The sequence below is a fragment of the Arachis hypogaea genome, chromosome 13 (genome assembly GCF_003086295.3).
Source record: "Arachis hypogaea cultivar Tifrunner chromosome 13, arahy.Tifrunner.gnm2.J5K5, whole genome shotgun sequence".
NCBI classification, from domain to species: domain Eukaryota; kingdom Viridiplantae; phylum Streptophyta; class Magnoliopsida; order Fabales; family Fabaceae; genus Arachis; species Arachis hypogaea.
Window position 1 is genome coordinate 71,959,165 of NC_092048.1, and position 21,394 is coordinate 71,980,558.

General features: G+C 36.9%; 2 non-coding genes across 2 annotated transcripts; both read right to left on the bottom strand.

The window, feature by feature from the left end:
• Window positions 1-8,909: 8,909 nt before the first annotated feature.
• Window positions 8,910-9,017, bottom strand: LOC112738497 (small nucleolar RNA R71). Its single transcript, XR_003169455.1, has one exon. It is a non-coding gene; the product is annotated as a small nucleolar RNA R71 (small nucleolar RNA).
• Window positions 9,018-13,233: 4,216 nt separating this feature from the next.
• LOC112740073 (small nucleolar RNA R71) lies at window positions 13,234-13,341 on the bottom strand. Its single transcript, XR_003171007.1, has one exon. It is a non-coding gene; the product is annotated as a small nucleolar RNA R71 (small nucleolar RNA).
• Between the last annotated feature and the right edge of the window lie 8,053 nt (window positions 13,342-21,394).

Sequence of the window (21,394 nt, forward strand, 5' to 3'; positions counted from 1 at the left end):
TTTCTGAAGGTTTGGAGGCTGAAATGAAGGGCTATATGAAGGAGCAACAAGAGATAACAAAGAGAGCCAACTTAGATTAGAAAAATACACATAGTTGGAGTAGGAGTAGTGTAGTTTAGTTTTCTTTATTTTCTCTCCTAGGGTTTTCAATTCTATCTCCATTGTAACATTTTATAGTTGATTTTGGCTTTGGATTTTGCTACATCATTGTAAGTATTTCCTTCATCTTTTCTTTTGTTGCACTATTTTGTCCTACACTTTCCTCTATTTGAAGTTATTTTTATAGTTTTGCAATTTTGAGTTCTTGTTAATGAATTTGATGTTTGATGCTTATTTTATGTTTGTTTGAGTTGCTTACGTTGATTTTGAGCATTTGTGGTTCATAGCTTTTATCATTTTTCCAACTTTGCCATGTTTTATGTTTATGTCCACTATGTGTTTGATGAAATGCCAATTTTGATTATAGGGTAATTTCCACCCCTTGGCTTGGGGGAAGTGAGCGTATGGATTACTAGAGCTATAATGTCCAACATTTAGTGATAATTCTAGGGTTGTTATTTGTTCTTGTTCCCACTAACGCTAATTTGTTCCTAAGGTAATTAGCAAGCAAACTAGGATTTGTGGGTTAGGGACACTTATGCTCATTTAACTTACTCTCCAATGTGAGGGTTGACTTAGTGAGATTAATCCATCATAATTATCATAGTTGTGGTTATGGCAAGAAAGGGATTCCACAACTCATCCCGAGTCAAGGTTTCATTTATTTTCTGAACCACTTTTCACTTACTTTAAAGCTTTACTTGTTCATATTACATACATAGTTCTTTTGTTCCTTGATTACTTTATTAATTGTAATTTTGCCTCGTTCTTTTATCTCTTTATTTGTTTACTTCAATCATTGAAACCCCTTGCTTTCCACAACCAGAATTGTGTGCACTCATAGACATTGGTTCCTAGGGAAGATGACCCGAGATTTGTGATGCGTGAGCATCTTTCCTATCTTTTCCTAGTGAATTTGCATTTAATTTCTTGAGTTTAATTAAGAATTAATTATCTTTTAGCCACTATTGATGCTACTTTGAGCCTTGTGCAATTCTGTTTATTTTAGGTAGCATTCGGCTGGATTTGATGGAGTTTCTGCAGCACAAGAATTAAAGGAGATGACAGTGAGGAGCGACGCGTGCGCGTACCTGACGCGTGCGCGTGATTTGGAGCTTTCGTAGGTACGCGCACGCGTGAAGAGCAAAGTTGCACAACGACGCGCACACGTATCTAACGTGTACGCGTGACACGCGAAGAAGACCATCGACGCGTATGCGTGACTGACGCGTACGCGTGATATGCCGCACGTGCAGAAAACGCTGGGGGAGATTTCTGGGCTATTTTTGACCCAGTTTTTAGCCAAGAAAACACAGACTAGAGGCTTCAGAATGGAGGACTTAGGAGAACACTTCTCGTTATTTCCCAAGTTAGGCATGGATCCTACGAAGCAAGTGGTCCCCACTCATCAATTGAAAACTTGCTGATTGCTATAATTAATTCTGATTTAAACTTTATTTTTTATCTTTTAAAATAGGAAAAGATATTATTTTAGTTTTAAAAATTAGATTTTAAATTAATTAGGATTAAATATAAAAGTGAAAAGAAACTTCCCTTAAAGAGGGGGATTCCAATTAGTTAATTTTCCATTCCACCTCAGCCCAATTTATAATCCTAGTTTTCCACTCTGAACCAAGAGCAACTAAACCTCCACTGTTAAGGTTAGGAGCTCTGTCTATTGTATGGATTGATACTATTATTTTTATATTTTAATTCATATATTGATTTCTATTTCAAGAATTGTTTTCGTTCTTTATTTTATGAAATTGGGTGGAACAGAAGTATGACCCTCTTTCTAATTGAGTTCTTGTATAACTTGGAAAAGCTTTTTACTTGAACAACAGCTTGAAAACAATTTCTCCTAAATTCTAATTATCTGGTCTTAACGGGATATGTAACATATAATCCTCTTATATTTGGATAATTAGAATTTTTGTGGCATTATAACTAGAATTAAACTTCACCCTCTAATTGGAATTAATTGACCAAGGAATTGGCAGTTGATGAGAGTTAGAGGAGACTAGAAAGGTCTAAGGAATTAGGGTCTAGTCACATATAGTTTGCCATGAATTAAATCTTGCATGATTGAAAAATAGATAACTCTAAAACCTTAACTCCTTTCTCCATATTTTATTCCCAACTTATTCACTTGCCTGTCTTCAAACTCTGAATTTACTATTTAATGCTTTTTGGACTTTCAAACACTATTTTCTGCTTGTCTGACTAAGCCAATCACTCAATTATTGTTTCTTGATCCATCAATCCTCGTGGGATCGACCCTCACTCACCTGAGGTATTACTTGGTACGACCCGATGCACTTGCCGGTTAGTTTGTGGTTGTCAATTCCGCACCAAGTTTTTGCCGCCGTTGCCAGGGATTTATAGTGATTAACAACTATTAGTTGTTTGATTGCTTAGATTAGGCGTTTTAGCTTTAATTTTATTTAAATTTTATTTAAAAATTTCGAAAAAAAATAATAATAAAAATTTAGCACTAATACTTTTCTTAATTTCTAAAATTAAGTTTGGTGTCGCCTTAGTTGTTTTATTCTTCCTAGTTATTTTATTTATTGAGTTTAAATTTCCTTTAAGTTCTTTCTTCTTTGCTTGCCTATTTACCACATGGTGCATTTAATTCTATTTGGTATTTTGTGCTAAGAAAAAATAATTGAGAGAGATCACATGGGTTACTTCTCACACCCAACTAGTGATTCATATTATTGTGGATGGAGGAACTATCCTAATTTTGGTTGGCAAAGTCAAAACCAAAGAAACTTCAATGCTCCAAGTTCCAACTATGAAGAACCACCATCTCCATATTCATATCAAGAACCACCACCTCTCTATCCATACCAAGAACCACCACCTCTCTATCCATATCAAGAACCATCATCTTTCTACCCATATCAAGAGCCACTATCTCTCTATTCATACCAAGAACCATCATCTTTTTACTCTTATCAAGAATCATCATCCCCTTCTTATTCATATCAAGAGCCACCATCAGATCTTGTGCTTCTCATGAAAGAATTCATACATGATATAAAGATGAGTGTCAAAAATGTAGAGAAATATGTGCAGGTGATTATCAAGTCCTAGGAAGAGGAACAAGCAAATTCCTTCCCAAGAGATATAATGCAAGATCCTATGGAAGAAAGTGAGAAAATCAATCAAAGGAGTTCATACTCTAGTGAATTAGAGAACTTTCCACCCTCACACATTGAAGAAGAGGAAGATGCAAAAACAAAGGAGGAAGATGCACCAACAAAGAAGGAAGATGCACAAACAAAGGAGGTTGTAAGGGATGAAAACAATTATGGGAATCTACACTCGAATGGAGCAGAAAGTGGCAGAGAGGGTGAGTTTTATTGAACCACCAATTCAAGAAGTTCTTGATGAAGGGTACACTCTAACCATCACACAAACACCAAAGTTTGAAATCAATGAAGTGAAGGCAACCAAGGAAAGCACTAAAAAAGGGATTGTGACCAAGAAATAGAAGAAAATATCCATGAAAAAGAGAAGGTTAGAAAAAAACAATCCAACTTCTACACCAACAAGCAAGGTGAATCAAGCTAATCACAATAAAAGAAAGCTTGTTCGGAGGAATTTATATCAGGGGGTACTAATTTTCACCTCTCCCCCCTTGGACACATTTCTTTTAACCAACTGGAAGAAGAGGAAGAAAATTCAACAATCAAGTGTCAAGCTAGTGACATTAAAGAAGCGCTCGTTGGGAGGCAACCCGATAATTTCTATCCTTAGTTATTTTTCGTGGTAGTGATTTTCTTGTTTATTTGATTTTTATAGATTTTTTACTGGTTTTTCTTTCATTTTACGTATCTTTTGATCATGCAGCTATTTTAGAACAGGAACCGAAAACTTCAAAAAAAAAAAAAAAAAAAACGAGCACACGACGCGCAAGCATCGCTAACGCGTACGCGTCACATGTGTGTGCGTGAAAAATAAAATTGAACAGAGAGTTGTGCAGGAGTGATGCTGGTGGCATCCCTAGCGCACAAGCCCCACCACGCATGCGCGTCGTTTTCCCATTCTGGCCGTTCATGCGTACGTGTCGCTTGAAATTGGCGCGATCCACGCGTACGCGTGCCATACGCGTACGTGTAGCATGCGACGTCCAATTAAACCACCTCAGCGCCTGATTTCATATCATCCACCCCCCAATCCTAATTATCTCTTGTTCTTTTATCCTTTTATTCTTCTTTCATCATACTTTTTGTTTTTGTTTTTAGTTCTTCTTTGCTTGAGGACAAGCAAACATTTAAGTTTGGTGTTGACGCTTTGCTTATGGCTTTTCTGTCTAATTTTATGGTACCAAAGGGAAGCGAATCATCTTCACGGAGGAACACAACCTGAAGAATAAAACGACCGCTAGAATAACTGAGGTGGTTGAGTTCCTTTCATTCTATATTCCTTCTCGCTCTTACTATGTAATGTTCCGGTTTTCTGCTAGTTTGCTTTGTTTATTGCATGATCCTTTATTAGATAAATTCCTAGGTTTTAGTTTATTTATGTTATTTTCAAGTATTTTTTGTTAGTTGCTTTAATTCCGAACGGTGTCTCATGTATTGCCCACTGATGAGCGGATAATTTATACGCTTTTTGGCATTGTTTTTACATAGTTTTTAGTATGATTTAGTTAGTTTTTAGTATATTTTTATTAGTTTTTAAATAAAAATCACATTTCTGGACTTTATTATGAGTTTGTGTGTTTTTCTGTGATTTCAGGTATTTTCTGGCTGAAATTGAGGGACTTGAGAAAAAATCAGATTCAGAGGTTGAAGAAGGATTGCAGATGCTGTTGGATTCTGACCTCCCTATACTCAAAGTAGATTTTCTGGAGCTACAGAACTCCAAATGGTACACTCTCAATTGCGTTGGAAAGTAGACATCCAGGGCTTTCCAGAAATATATAATAGTCCATAATTTGTTCGAGTTTAGACAACGCAAACTGGCGTTCAACGCCAGTTCCATGTTGCATTCTGGAGTTAAACGCCAGAAACAGGTTGCAAAGTGGAGTTAAACGCCAGAAACAGGTTACAAACAGGCGCCCAACTCCAAGAGAAGCCTCTACACGTGTAAAGCTCAATGCTCAGCCCAAGCACATACCAAATGGGCCTTGGAAGTGGATTTCTGCATCATTTACTCATTTCTGTAAACCCTAGTAACTAGTTTAGTATAAATAGGACTTTTTACTATTGTATTTACATCTTTTGGAACATCTTTTGGATTATCTTTTGATCCTTTGATCATGTTTAGGGGGCTGGCCTCTTGGCCATGCCTAGACCTTGTTCTTATGTATTTTCAACGGTAGAGTTTCTACACACCATAGATTAAGGTGTGGAGCTCTGCTGTTCCTAATGAATTAATGCAAAGTACTATTGTTTTTCTATTCAATTCAAGCTTATTCCTATTCTAAGATATCCATTCGCACACAAGAACATGATGAATGTGATGATTATGTGACGCTCATCATCATTCTCACTTATGAACGCGTGCCTGACACACAATTCCGTTCTACATGCAAACAAGCTAGAATGAGTATCTCTTAGGTATCTAATACAGGGGACCGAGTCCGAGATATTGGAATCTTTGTGGTATAAGTTAGAACCCATGGTTGGCCATTCTTGAGATCCAAAAAGTCTAAACCTTGTCTGTGGTATTCCGAGTAGGATCTGGGAAGGGATGGCTGTGACGAGCTTCAAACTCGCGAGTGCTGGGCATAGTGACAGATGCAAAAGGAGAGTAAATCCTATTCCAGTATGATCGAGAACCGACAGATGATTAGCCATGTAGTGACAGCGCATTGGACCATTTTCACAGAGAGGACGGGATGTAGCCATTGACAACGGTGATGCCCAACATACAGCTTGCCATGGAAAGGAGTAGGAATGATTGGATGAAGACAGCAGGAAAGCAGAGGTTCAGGAGGAACGAAAGCATCTCTATACACTTATCTGAAATTCTCACCAATGAATTACATAAGTATCTCTATCCTAGTTTATATTTTATTTATATTTATTATCAATTCACCATAACCATTTAAATCCGCCTAACTGAGATTCATAAGGTGACCATAGCTTGCTTCAGGCCGACAATCTCCGTGGGATCGACCCTTACTCACGTAAGGTTTATTACTTGGACGACCCAGTGCACTTGCTGGTTAGTTGTGCAGAATTGTGACAAAGTGTGATTCACGTTTGAGAGCTCCAAGTTTTTTTGGCGTCGTTGTTGATGATCGCAATTTCGTGCACCAATTTCGCATTTGTTTTTGGCAACAACAGTGCCAAGTTTTTGGTCTGGCAACAACACCAAGTTTTTGGCACCGTTGCCGGGGATTGTTCGAGTTTGGACAACTGACGGTTCATCTTGTTACTCAGATTAGGTAAATTTATTTTAATTTTAAGCTTTTTGTTTTTATTATTCTTAATTTCGAAAAAAATAAAAAATAAATATTTTCAAAAATATATTTTTCTTCAGAATTTTTAAGAATGAATTCTAGTGTTTCATGATGATTTGTTGAATCCTGGCTAGCTGTAAGCCATGTCTAATCTTTTGGACCGGGGTTTCAACTTATCATCACAAGAGCTTGTTGATCTTCACCCATTTGGCAGTTACACACATAGCTGTTTTATACATGGGAGGTGGGCAATATCTGCTGAAGCTTGGCTGGCCATTGGCCATGTCTAGTGTTTTGGACCGGAGCTTTCACTGAAAGCTTGGCTAGCTAATAAGCCATGTCTAATTCCTGGACCGGAGCTTTAGACTAACATTGAAGATTCCTGGAATTCTTATTAAAAATTTTGAAATCCTTAGTTTTCTTTTTCCAAAATATTTTCGAAAAATATCAAAAATTTTAATAAAATCATAAAATCAAAAATAATTTGATGTTTCTTGTTTAAGTCTTGTTTCAGTTTTTAAGTTTGGTGTCAATTGCATGTTTATCTCTTTCTTGCATTTTTCGAAAATCCATGCATTGCATTCTTCATGATCTTCAAGTTGTTCTTGGTAAGTCTTCTTGTTTGATCTTTAAAATTTCTTGTTTGGTGTCTTTTCTTGTTTCTCATATGCATTTTCGAATTATTAATGTCTCAACATTGAAAATTTCTGAGTTTGGTGTCTTGCATGTTTTTCTTTTCTTAAAAATTTTCAAAAATAAGTTCTTGGTGTTCATCTTGACATTCAAAGTGTTCTTGGTGTTCATCTTGACATTCATAGTGTTCTTGCATGCATCATTTGTTTTGATCCAAAATTTTCATGCATTGAGTCTTTTTTATGTTTTTCTCTCTCATCGTTAAAATTCAAAAATAAAAAAATATCTTTTCCTTATTTCACTCCTAATTTTCGAAAATTTGATTTGATTTAGTCAAAATTTTTAAAAATTTAATTGTTTCTTATGAGTCAAATCAAATTTTCAATTTAAAAATTCTATCTTTTTCAAATCTTTTCAAAGAAATCAAATCTTTTTCATTTTTCCTTTCATAATTTCGAAAATTTCAAATTTATTTTCAAAATCTTTTTCTTATTTCCATTTTATATTTTCGAAATTAATGCTAACAATTAAGGTGATTGATTCAAAAATTTTAAGTTGTTACTTGCCTATTAAGAAAGGTTCAATCTTTAAATTTTCAAATAATATCTTTTTGTTTCTTGTTAGTCAAGTAATCAACTTTAATTTTCAAAATCAAATCTTTTTTAAATTTCTTTTTCAAATCTTTTTCAAAATAAGTTTCAATCACATCTTTTTCAAAATCAATTTCAAAATCTTTTCTAACTTATTTTCTAGCTTCTTCTCTTTTCAAAACTGATTTTCAAATCTTTTTCAATTAATCTTATCTTTTTGTTTGATTCATATCTTTTTCAAAACTACCTAACTAACTCTCTCTTTCTAATTTTCGAAAATCCCGTCCCTCTTTTTCAAAATTCCTTTTTTATTAACTAATTGTTTTAGTTTTTACTTTAAATTAATTTCATTTTTCTTTTTTGTATTTTCGAATTCTAACTTTAAATTTAATTTAAAAAAAATATTTTTTAATTTAATTTATTTAATTTTCAAATTCTCTTATCTTTCATCCCCTTCTGTTTATTTATTCATCTACTAACACCCCTCTTTCACCAAAGAATTCGAACTCATTCCTCTCCCTTGTATTTGGATTCTAATCTTTTCCTTCCTCCATTATTCTCTTCTTATACTTACATAAGGAATCTCTATACTGTGACATAGAGGATTCCATATTTTCTGTTCTCTTCTTTTTCATATGAGCAGGAACAAGGATAAGAACATTCTTGTTGAAGCTGATCCTGAACCTGAAAGGACTCTGAAGAGGAAGCTAAGGGAAGCTAAAGCACAACTCTCTAGAGAAAATCTGACAGAAATTTTCGAAAAAGAAGGAGACATGGCCGAAAATAATAACAATGCAAAGAAGATGCTTCGTGACTTTACTGCACCAAATTCCAATTTACATGGAAGAAGCATCTCAATCCCTGCCATTGGAGCAAACAATTTTGAGCTGAAACCTCAATTAGTTTCTCTGATGCAACAGAACTGCAAAATTCATGGACTTCAATCAGAAGATCCTTTTCAGTTCTTAACTGAATTCTTGCAGATCTGTGACACTGTTAAGACCAATGGGGTTGATCCCGAGGTCTACAGGCTTATGCTTTTCCCATTTGCTATAAGAGACAGAGCTAGAATATGATTGGATTATCAACCTAAAGATAGCCTGAACTCTTGGGATAAGCTGGTCACGGCTTTCTTAGCCAAGTTCTTTCCTCCTCAAAAGCTTAGCAAGCTTAGAGTGGATGTTCAAACCTTCAAACAGAAAGAAGGTGAATCCCTCTATGAAGCTTGGGAGAGATACAAGGAACTGACCAAAAAGTGTCCTTTTGACATGCTTTCAGAATGGACCATCCTGGATATATTCTATGATGGTCTGTCTGAACTATCAAAGATGTCACTGGACTATTCTACAGGTGGATCCATTCACCTAAAGAAAACACCTGCAGAAACTCAGGAACCCATTGACATGGTTGCAAATATCTAGTTCATGTACACTTTTGAAAGGAATCTTGTGAGTAACGGGACGCCTCAGAGGAAATGAGTTCTTGAAATTGATACTCTGAATGCCATATTGGCTCAGAACAAAATATTGACTCAACAAGTCAATATGATTGATGAGAGGATAATTTATACGCTTTTTGGTATTGTTTTTAGTATGTTTTTAGTAGGATCTAGTTACTTTTAGGGATGTTTTTATTAGTTTTTATGTTAAATTCACATTTCTGGACTTTACTATGAGTTTGTGTGTTTTTCTGTGATTTCAGATATTTTCTGGCTAAAATTGAGGGACTTGAGCAAAAATTAGATTCAGAGGTAGAAGAAGGACTGCTGATGCTGTTGGATTCTGACCTCCCTGCACTCAAAGTAGATTTTCTGGAGCTACAGAATTCAAAATGGCACGCTTCCAATTGCGTTGAAAAGTAGAAATCCAGGGCTTTCCAGAAATATATAATAGTCCATATTTGGCCGAGTTTAGATGATGCCAAAGGGCGTTGAACGCCAGTTCTACGCTGCAGTCTGAAGTTAAACGCCAGAAACACGTCACGAACCAGAGTTGAACGCCAGAAACACGTTACAAACTGGCGTTCAACTCCAAGAATGACCTCTCCAAGTGGGCCCCGGAAGTGGGTTTATGCATCAATTACTTATTTCTGTAAACCCTAGTAACTAGTTTAGTATAAATAGAACTTTTTACTAGTCTTTTAGACATCTTATGATTTTTAGTTCATCTTTAGATCATATTGATCACGTTTGGGGGCTGGCCTCTCGGCCATGCCTGAACCTTCATCACTTATGTATTTTCAATGGTAGAGTTTCTTCACTCCATGGATTAAGGTGTGGAGCTCTGCTGTTCTTCATGAATTAACGCAAAGTACTACTGTTTTTTATTCAATTCAACTTATTCCGCTTCTAAGATATTCATTCGTACTCCAACATGAATGTGATGAATGTGACAATCATCATCATTCCCCCACGAACGCGTGCTTGACAACCACTTCCGTTCCACCTTAGATTGAATGAATATCTCTTGGATCTCTTAATCAGAATCTTCGTGGTATAAGCTAGATTGATGGCGGCATTCATGAGAGTCCGGAAAGTCTAAACCTTGTTTGTGGTATTCCGAGTAGGATTCAGGGATTGAATGACTGTGACGAAGTTCAAACTCGCGAGTGCTGGGCGTAGTGACAGACGCAAAAGGAGGGTGAATCCTATTCCAGTATGATCGAGAACCTCAAATGATTAGCCGTGCTGTGACAGAGCATTTGGACCTTTTTCACAAGAGTCTGGGATGTAACCATTGACAATGGTGATGCCCTTACATAAAGCTTGCCAAGGAAAGGAGTAGGACTGATTGGATGAAGACAGCAGGAAAGCAGAAGTTCAGAAGAACGAAAGTATCTCTATACGCTTATCTGAAATTCCCACCAATGAATTACATAAGTGTTTCTATCTTTATTTTCTATTTATTTATTATTTATTTTTGAAAACTCTATAACCGTTTGATATCCGCCTGACTGAGATTTACAAGGTGACCATAGCTTGCTTCATACCAACAATCTCCGTGGGATCGACCCTTACTCACGTAAGGTTTTATTACTTGGACGACCCAGTGCACTTGCTGGTTAGTTGTATCGAAGTTGTGACAAATCATAAATTAAGATTAGAGCACCAAGTTTTTGGAGCTATTACCAGGGATCACAATTTCATGCACCAAGTTTTTGGCGCCGTTGCCGGGGATTGTTCGAGTTTGGACAACTGACGGTTCATCTTGTTGCTCAGATTGGGTAATTTTCTTCTTATTTTATTTTCAAAAAGTTTTCAAAAAAATTTTTCAAAAATATTTTCCTCTTTTTCGTTTTTACCAAAAAAATATTTTTTTTCTTCAGAATTTTTAAGAATGAATTCTAGAGTTTCATGAAGCATGTAGAATCCTGGCTGGCTGTAAAGCCATGTCCAAATTCCTTTGGACTGAGGATTCAACTAATCACTTCAATGCATGTAATAGCATACTAAAGCTTGGCTGGCTATTAAGCCATGTCTAACCATCAGATTGGAGCTTTAGACTAAAGAGCACAAGATTCCTGGAATTCATATTAAAAATTTTGGAATCCTTATTTTTCTTTTTCACATTAATTTTCGAAAAATCATAAAATCAAAAAAAAAAATAAAAAAATTTTTTTATGTTGTTTGTTTGAGTCCTGTGTCAAATTTTAAGTTTGGTGTCAATTTCATACTCATCTTGCATTTTTTCGAAAATTGCATTCATGCATTGTATTCATCATGATCTTCAAGTTGTTCTTGATAAACCTTCTTGATTGATCTTCATGTTATATTGTTGTGTGTTGTATGGTGTTTTTCATATGCATTCTTGAATTCTTAGTGTCTAAATATTAAAAATTTCTAAGTTTGGTGTCTTACATGTTTTCTTTGTATAAAAAATTTTTCAAAAATATGTTCTTGATGTTCATCATAATCTTCAAAGTGTTCTTGGTGTTCATCTTGACATTCATAGTGTTCTTGCATGCATCACATATTTTGATCCAAAATTTTCATGCATTGAGTCTTTTTGATGTTTTTCTCTTTCATCATTAAAAATTCAAAAATCAAAAAAATATCTTTCCCTTTTTCACTCATAAAATTCGAAAATTTGAGTTGACTTTTTCAAAACTTTTTAAAATTTAGTTGTTTCCTATGAGTCAAATCAAATTTTCAATTTAAAAATCTTATCTTTTTCAAAAATCATATCTTTTTCATTTTTCTTATTTATTTTCAAAAATTTTAAAAATATTTTTCAAAAATAGTTTTCTTAATCTTATCTCATAATTTTCGAAAATATCATAAAAAATTAATGTTTTGATTCAAAAATTTCAAGTTTGTTACTTGCTTGTTAAGAAAGATTCAAACTTTAAGTTCTAGAATCATATCTTGTGATTACTTGTGAGTCAAGTCATTAATTTTGATTTTTAAAATTCAAATCTTTTTCAAAACTAATTTTAATCATATCTTTCTATCATATCTTTTTCAAAATTTTATCTTTTTCAAAAATTTGATTTTAAAATATCTTTTCTAACTTTTTATCTTTTAAAAATTGATTTTCAAAATTTGTTTCAACTAACTAATTAACTTTTTGTTTGTTTCTTATCTCTTTCAAAACTACCTAACTAACTATCCCTCTCTAATTTTCGAAAATACCTCCCCCTTTTTCAAAAATTCTTTTTAATTAATTAATTATTTCAATTTTTAATTTTAATTTTAATTTTATCTTAATTTTCGAAAATCATTAACTCTTTTTCAAAATTTATTTTCGAAAAATTCTTCTTCTCATCTCCTTCTATTTATTTATTCATTTACTAACACTTCTCTTCATCTTAAATCATTGCTTCTATCCTCACCCTTGTGTTTGGATTATCCATTCTTCTTCACTCTTATTCCCTTTCTTCTTCTACTAACAACAAAGGAACCTCTATACTGTAGTAAAAAGGATCCCTATTATTATTTTCTATTCCCTTCTTTTTCAAATGAGCAGGAGTAAGGACAAGAACATTCTTGTTGAAGCAGACCCTGAACCTGAAAGGACTCTGAAAAGGAAACTAAGAGAAGCTAAATTACAACAATCCAGAGACAACCTTACAGAAATTTTCAAAAAGGAAGAGGAGATGGCAGCCGAAAATAATAATAATGAAAGGAGGATGCTTGGTGACTTCACTGCACCTAATTCCAAATTACATGGAAGAAGCATCTCCATCCCTACCATTGGATCAAACAACTTTGAGCTGAAACCTCAATTAGTTTCTTTGATGCAACAAAACTGCAAGTTTCATGGACTTCCATCTGAAGATCCTTTTCAGTTCTTAACTGAATTCTTGTAGAACTGTGATACTATTAAGACTAATGAAGTAGATCCTGAAGTCTACAAGCTCATGCTTTTCCCTTTTGCTGTAAGAGACAGAGCTAGAATATGGTTGGACTCTCAACCTAAGGATAGCCTGAACTCTTGGGATAAGCTGGTCAAGGCTTTCTTAGCCAAGTTCTTTCCTCCTCAAAAGCTGAGTAAGCTTAGAGTGGATGTTCAAACCTTCAGACAGAAAGAAGGTGAATCCCTCTATGAAGCTTGGGAGAGATACAAGGAACTGACCAAAAAGTATCCTTCTGACATGCTTTCAGAATGGACCATCCTGGATATATTCTATGATGGTCTATCTGAATTAGCTAAGATGTCATTGGATACTTCTGCAGGTGGATCCATTCACCTAAAGAAAACACCTGCAAAAGCTCAAGAACTCATTGACATGGTTGCTAATAACCAGTTCATGTACACTTCTGAGAGGAATCCTGTGAGTAATGGGACGCCTCAGAAGAAGGGAGTTCTTGAAATTGATACTTTAAATGCCATATTGGCCCAGAATAAAATATTGACTCAGCAAGTCAATATGATTTCTCAGAGTCTGAATGGAATGCAAGCTGCATCCAACAGTATTCAAGAGGCATCTTCTGAAGAAGAAGCTTATGATCCTGAGAACCCTGCAATAGCAGAGGTGAATTACATGGGTGAACCCTATGGAAACACGTATAATCCCTCATGGAGAAATCACCCAAATCTCTCATGGAAGGATCAACAAAAGCCTCAACAAGGCTTTAATAATGGTGGAAGAAACAGGTTTAGCAATAGCAAGCCTTTTCCATCATCCACTCAGCAACAGACAGAGAACTCTGAACAAAATACCTCTAATTTAGCAAACTTAGTCTCTGATCTATCTAAGGCCACTCTGAGTTTCATGAATGAAACAAGGTCCTCCATTAGAAATTTGGAGGGACAAGTGGGCCAGCTGAGTAAGAAGATCACTGAAACCCCTCCTAGTGCTCTCCCAAGCAATACAGAAGAAAATCCAAAAGGAGAGTGCAAGGCCATTGATATAACCATCATGGCTGAATCCAAGGAGGAAGGGGAGAATGTGAATCCCAAGGAGGAAGACCTCCTGGGACGTCCAGTGATCAACAAGGAGTTTCCCTTTGAGGAACCAAAGGACTCTGAGGCTCATCTAGAGACCATAGAGATTCCATTAAACCTCCTTACACCCTTCATGAGCTCTGATGAGTATTCTTCTTCTGAAGAGAATGAAGATGTTACTGAAGAGCAAGTTGCCAAGTTCCTTGGGCAATCATGAAGCTGAATACCAATTTAATTGGTAGTGAGACTTGGGGAGATGAACCTCCCCTGTTCACCAATGAACTAAATGCATTGGATCAACTGAGATTGCCTCAGAAGAAACAGGATCCTGGAAAGTTCCTAATACCTTGTACCATAGGCACTATGATCTTTGAGAAGGCTCTATGTGACCTTGGGTCAGGAATAAACCTCATGCCACTCTCTGTAATGGAGAAACTGGGAATCTTTGAGGTACAAGCTGCTAAAATCTCATTAAGATGGCAGAGAATTCCAGAAAATAGGTTTATTGACAAGTAGAGGACATATTAGTAAAGGTTGAAGGCCTTTACATCCCTGCTGATTTCATAATCCTAGATACTGGGAAGGATGAGGATGAATCCATCATCCTTGGAAGACCCTTCCTAGCCACAGCAAGAGCTGTGATTGATGTTGACAGAGGTGAACTAGTCCTTCAATTAATTGAGGACTCCCTTGTGTTTAAAACTCAAGGTTACCCTTCTTTAAACATGGAAAAGAGGCACAGTAAGCTTCTCTCACTGCAGAGTCAACCAGAGCCCCCACAGTCAAACTCTAAGTTTGGTGTTGAACTCCCATATCCAGACTCTAAGTTTGGTGTTGGGGAGTCTCAACAATGCTCTGAACATCTGTGAGGCTCCATGAGAGCCTACTGTCAAGCTATTGACATTAAAAAAGTACTTGTTGGGAGGCAACCCAATTTTTATTTATTTAATTTTAATTTATTTTTATTGTTATTTCATGTTTTATTAGGTTCATGATCATGTGGAGTCACAAAATAAAGCAAAAAATTAAAAACAGAATCAAAAACAGCAGAAGAAAAATCACACCCTAGAGGAGGATCTTACTGGCGTTTAAACGCCAGTAAGGAGCATCTGGCTGGCGTTCAACGCCAGAACAGAGCATGGATCTGGCATTAAACGCCAGAAACAAGCAGCATCCTGGCGTTCAGACGCCAGAAATGCACAGTGAGGAAAGCTGGCCCTGAATGCCAGAAACAAGCATAGAACTGGCGTTCAACGCCAGAAATATGATGCATCTGGGTGCTGAACGCCCAGAACAAGTATCATTTCGGCGTTTAAACGCCAGAATTGCATGCAAAGGCATTTCACATGCCTAATGGGTGCAGGGATGTAAATCCTTGACACCTCAGAATCTGTGGACCCCACAGGATCAACTCAACATCTGTGGACCCCACAGGATCTCCACTACCTCCACTCACTCTCTTCCCTCTTCTCAATGTTCATCCTCTCTTCCCAATAAACACTCTTCCCCAAAACTCTTCACCAATCACCTCAATCTCTCTTCCCTATCACTACTTCACCACTCACATCCATCCACTCTTCCCCATAAACCTACCTCATAAACTCCACCTACCTTCAAAATTCAAAATCAATTTCCCACCCAAACCCATCCTATATGGCCGAAACTAAACCCCCTCCCCTCCCTATATAAAGCCCTCCATTCTTCCTCATTTTCACAGAACACAACCCTCTCTTCCCCTTCTTGGCCGAATACACCTCTCCCTCCTCTCCTCAATATTTTCTTCTTCTTCTTCATCTATTTTTTCATCTCTTGCTCGAGGGCGAGCAATATTCTAAGTTTGGTGTGGTAAAAGCATAAGCTTTTTATTTTTCCATTACCGTTGATGGCACCTAAGACCGGAGAATCCTCTAGAAAAGGGAAAGGGAAGACAAAAGCTTCCACCTTCGAGTCATGAGAGATGGAAAGATTCATCTCCAAAGCCCATCAATACCACTTCTATGATGTTGTGGCCAAGAAGAAGGTGATCCCCGAGGTCCCTTTCAAGCTCAAGAGAAATGAGTATCCAGAGATCCGACATGAAATCCAAAGAAGAGGTTGGGAAGTTCTAACAAACCCCATCCAACAAGTCGGCATCCTAATGGTTCAAGAGTTCTATGCCAATGCATGGATCACTAAGCACCATGATCAAAGTAAGAACCCGAATCCAAAGAATTATATTACAATGGTTCCGGGAAAATACTTAGATTTTACTCCGGAAAATGTGAGGTTGGCGTTCAACTTGCCTATGATGCAAGGAGATGCACGCCCCTACACTAGAAGGGTCAACTTTGATCAAAGGTTGGACCAAGTCCTTATGGACATATGTGTGGAAGGAGCTCAATGGAAGATTGACTCAAAAGGCAAACCGGTTCAACTGAGAAGACTGGACCTTAAGCCTGTAGCTAGAGGATGCTTGGAGTTCATCCAACGCTCCATCATCCCCACTAGCAATCGATCTGAAGTTACTGTGGATCGGGCCATCATGATCCATAGCATCATGATTGGAGAGGAAGTAGAAGTTCATGAAGTCATCTCCCTTGAACTCTATAAAATAGCCGAAAAGCCCTCCCCTTTGGCAAGGCTAGCTTTCCCTCATCTTATTTGCCATCTATGTTACTCAACTGGAGCTTTCATAGAAGGAGACATTCCCATTGAGGAAGAGAAGCCCATCACTAAGAAAAGGATGGAGCAAACAAGAGAGCCCACTCATGGAGCTCAAGAAACGCATGAGGAAGCTCACCATCAAGAAATCCCTGAGATACATCAAGGGATGCACTTTCCTCCACAGAATTTTTGGCAGCAAGTCAACACCTCCCTAGGAGAATTAAGTTCCAACATGGGACAATTAAGGTGGAACATCAAGAGCACTCCATCATCTTTCATGAAATTAGAGAAGATCAAAAAGCAATGAGGGAGGAGCAACAAAGACAAGGAAGAGACATAGAAGAGCTCAAGGACATCATTGGTTCCTCAAGGAGAAAATGCCACCGGTGGACTCATTCCTTGTTCTTACATTCTCTGTTTTTCGTTTTCTTTATTTTAAGTGCTTATCCATGTTTGTGTCTTATTACATGATCATTAGTATTAGTAACTTTGTCTTAAAGTTATGAATGTCCTATGAATCCATCACCTCTCTTAAATGAAAATTGTTTTAATTCAAAAGAACAAGAAGTACATGAGTTTCGAATTTATCCTTGAACTTAGTTTAATTATATTGATGTGGTGACAATGCTTCTTGTTTTCTGAATGAATGCTTGAACAGTGCATATGTCTTTTGAAGTTATTGTTCATTAATGTTAAATATGTTGGCTCTTGAAAGAATAATGATAGGGAGACATGTTATTTGATAATCTGAAAAATCATAAAAATGATTCTTGAGGCAAGAAAAAGCAGTGAATACAAAAGCTTGCAGAAAAAAAATAGAAAAAAATAGCGAAAAAAAAAGAGAAAAAGCAAGCAGAAAAAGCCAAAAGCTCTTAAAACCAAAAGGTAAGAGCAAAAAGCCAATAACCCTTAAAACCAAAAGGCAAGGGTAAATAAAAAAGATCCCAAGGCTTTGAGCATCAGTGGATAGGAGGGCCTAAAGGAATAAAATCCTGGCCTAAGCGGCTAAACCAAGCCATCCCTAACCATGTGCTTGTGGCGTGAAGGTGTCAAGTGAAAACTTGAGACTGAGCGGTTAAAGTCAAGGTCCAAAGCAAAAAAAGAGTGTGCTTAAGAACCCTGGACACCTCTAATTGGGGACTTTAGCAAAGCTGAGTCATAATCTGAAAAGGTTCACCCAGTTATGTGTTTGTGGCATTTATGTATCCGGTGGTAATACTGGAAAACAAAGTGCTTAGGGCCACGGCCAAGACTCATAAAGTAGCTATGTTCAAGAATCAACATACTGAACTAGGAGAATCAATAACACTATCTGAACTCTGAGTTCCTATAGATGCCAATCATTCTGAACCTCAATGGATAAAGTGAGATGCCAAAACTATTCAAGAGGCAAAAAGCTACAAGTCCCGCTCATCTGATTGGAGCTATGTTTCATTGATAGTTTGGAATTTATAGTATATTCTCATCTTTTTATCCTATTTGATTTTTAGTTGCTTGGGGACAAGCAACAATTTATGTTTGGTGTTGTGATGAGCGGATAATTGATACGCTTTTTGGCATTGTTTTTAGTATATTTTTAGTAGGATCTAGTTACTTTTAGGGATGTTTTTATTAGTTTTATGTTAAATTCACATTTCTGGACTTTACTATGAGTTTGTATGTTTTTCTGTGATTTCAGGTATTTTCTGGCTAAAATTGAGGGACTTGAGCAAAAGTCAGATTCAGAGGTAGAAGAAGGACTGCTGATGTTGTTGGATTATGACCTCCCTACATTCAAAGTAGATTTTCTGGAGCTACAGAATTCAAAATGGCGTGCTTCAAATTGCGTTGGAAAGTAGACATCCAGGGCTTTCCAGCAGTATATAATAGTCCATACTTTGGCCGAGTTTAGATGATGCAAAAGGGCATTGAACGCCAGTTCTACGCTGTAGTCTGGAGTTAAACGCCAGAAACACGTCACGAACCAGAGTTGAACGCCAGAAACACGTTACAAACTGGCGTTCAACTCCAAGAATGACCTCTCCACGTGTAAACTTCAAGCTCAGCCCAAGCACACACCAAGTAGGCCCCGGAAGTGGATTTATGCATCAATTACTTATTTCTGTAAACCCTAGTAACTAGTTTAGTATAAATAGAACTTTTTACTAGTCTTTTAGACATCTTATGATTTTTAGTTCATCTTTAGATCATATTGATCCCGTTCGGGGGCTGGCCTCTCGGCCATGCCTGAACCTTCATCACTTATGTATTTTCAACGGTAGAGTTTCTACACTCCATGGATTAAGGTGTGGAGCTCTGCTGTTCCTCATGAATTAATGCAAAGTACTACTGTTTTTTATTCAATTCAACTTATTCCGCTTCTAAGATATTCATTCGTACTCCAACATGAATGTGATGAACGTGACAATCATCATCATTCTCCCACGAACACGTGCCTGACAACCACTTCCGTTCCACCTTAGATTGAATGAATATCTCTTGGATCTCTTAATCAGAATCTTCGTGGTATAAGCTAGATTGATGGCGGCATTCATGAGAGTCCAAAAAGTCTAAACCTTGTCTGTGGTATTCCGAGTAGGATTCAGGAATTGAATGACTGTGACGAACTTCAAACTCGCGAGTGCTGGGCGTAGTGACAGACGCAAAAGGAGGGTGAATCCTATTCCAGTATGATCGAGAACCTCAGATGATTAGCCGTGCTGTGACAGAGCATTTGGACCTTTTTCACAAGAAGATGGGATGTAACCATTGACAACGGTGATGCCCTTACATAAAGCTTACCATGGAAAGGAGTAGGACTGATTGGATAAAGACAGCAGGAAAGCAGAAGTTCAGAAGAACGAAAGTATCTCTATACGCTTATCTGAAATTCCCACCAATGAATTACATAAGTGTTTCTATCTTTATTTTCTATTTATTTATTATTTATTTTCGAAAACTCTATAACCATTTGATATCTGCCTGACTGAGATTTACAAGGTGACCATAGCTTGCTTCATACCGACAATCTCCGTTGGATCGACCCTTACTCACGTAAGGTTTTATTACTTGGATGACCCAGTGCACTTGCTGGTTAGTTGTATCGAAGTTGTGACAAATCATAAATTAAGATTAGAGCACCAAGTTTTTGGAGCCATTACCAGGGATCACATTTTCATGCACCAATGATCTCTCAGAGTCTGAATGGATTGAAGGAATCATCCAACAGTACTATAGAGCCATCTTCTGAAGAAGAAGCTTATGATCCTGAGAACCCTGCAATAGTAGAGGTGAATTACATGGGTGAACCCTATGGAAACACCTATAATCCCTCATGGAGAAATCATCCAAATTTCTCATGGAAGGATCAACAAAAGCCTCAACAAGGCTTTAATAATGGTGGAAGAAACAGGTTTAGCAATAGCAAACCTTTTCCATCATCCACTCAGCAACAGACAGAGAATTTTGAGCAGAACCCATCTAGCTTAGCAAATATAGTCTCTGATCTATCTAAGGCCACTCTGAGTTTCATGAATGAAACAAGGTCCTCTATTAGAAATTTGGAGGCACAAGTGGGCCAGCTGAGTAAAAGAGTCACTGAAACTCCTCCTGGTACTCTCTCAAGCAATACAGAAGAGAATCCAAAGAGAGAGTGCAAGCCCATTGACTTGACCATCATGGCCGAACCTACAAGGGAGGAGGAGGATGTGAATCCTAGTGAGGAAGACCTCCTGGGACATGATGCGGGTGGAAACTGTCTCTCAACAAATTTCCTTCGGCAAGTGTACCGAATTTGTCGTCAAGTAAAAACTCACAATTGAGTGAGGTCGAATCCCACAGGGATTGATTGATCAAGCAACTGTAATTAGAAGAATGTTCTAGTTGAGCGAATCCAGAATTTGGGTTGAGAATTGCAGAAAATAAAATGGCGGGAATGTAAATAACAGAAAAGTAAATGCTAGATTTAAAGGACTGGAAGTAAATGACTGAAAGTAAATTGCAGAATTGTAAATGGAAATGGGGGATTTGCTCATAAAAGTAAATGGCAGAAATTAAAGAGAATGGGTAAGATCAGAGATGGGGAGTTCATTGGGCTCAGGAGATGTTGCAATTCTCCGGATCAAGTTCATTTTCATCTCTTCCTCAATCAATGCACTCATTGATCTCCTTGGCAATCTTAATTGATTGAATTACAATTTCTTGTAATTCAATCTCTCAAATCTTGATCAATAGCCAATTCCTTGGTCAATTGCTCATGAGAAGAGATGAAGTATGGTCACTGATTATACCACATGCATTTCCCAAATCAAGTATTGAGAGGGTTATAGTCACATACCCATCCAAACCCAATTTGGTCCAGCATGAGAAAGCATTTCTAGCTTGATCTCTTCATTCCTCTTTCAAGGTTCAGAAGAGATCCAAGTTTGAATAGCTTCTTTTCCAAGATAACTACCCAATTGGATGAAGATCGAAAGCTTTCAAGTAAAATCAAGAGAAAAGATAGAAGAAGAATAATGAAAATTAGTATTGATCCATCAAATTACAATAGAGCTCCCTAACCCAATGAAAGGGGTTTAGTTGTTCATAGCTCTAGAAAATGAAAACAAAGATGGAAAATACATCATAAAACTAGAAAATGCAGA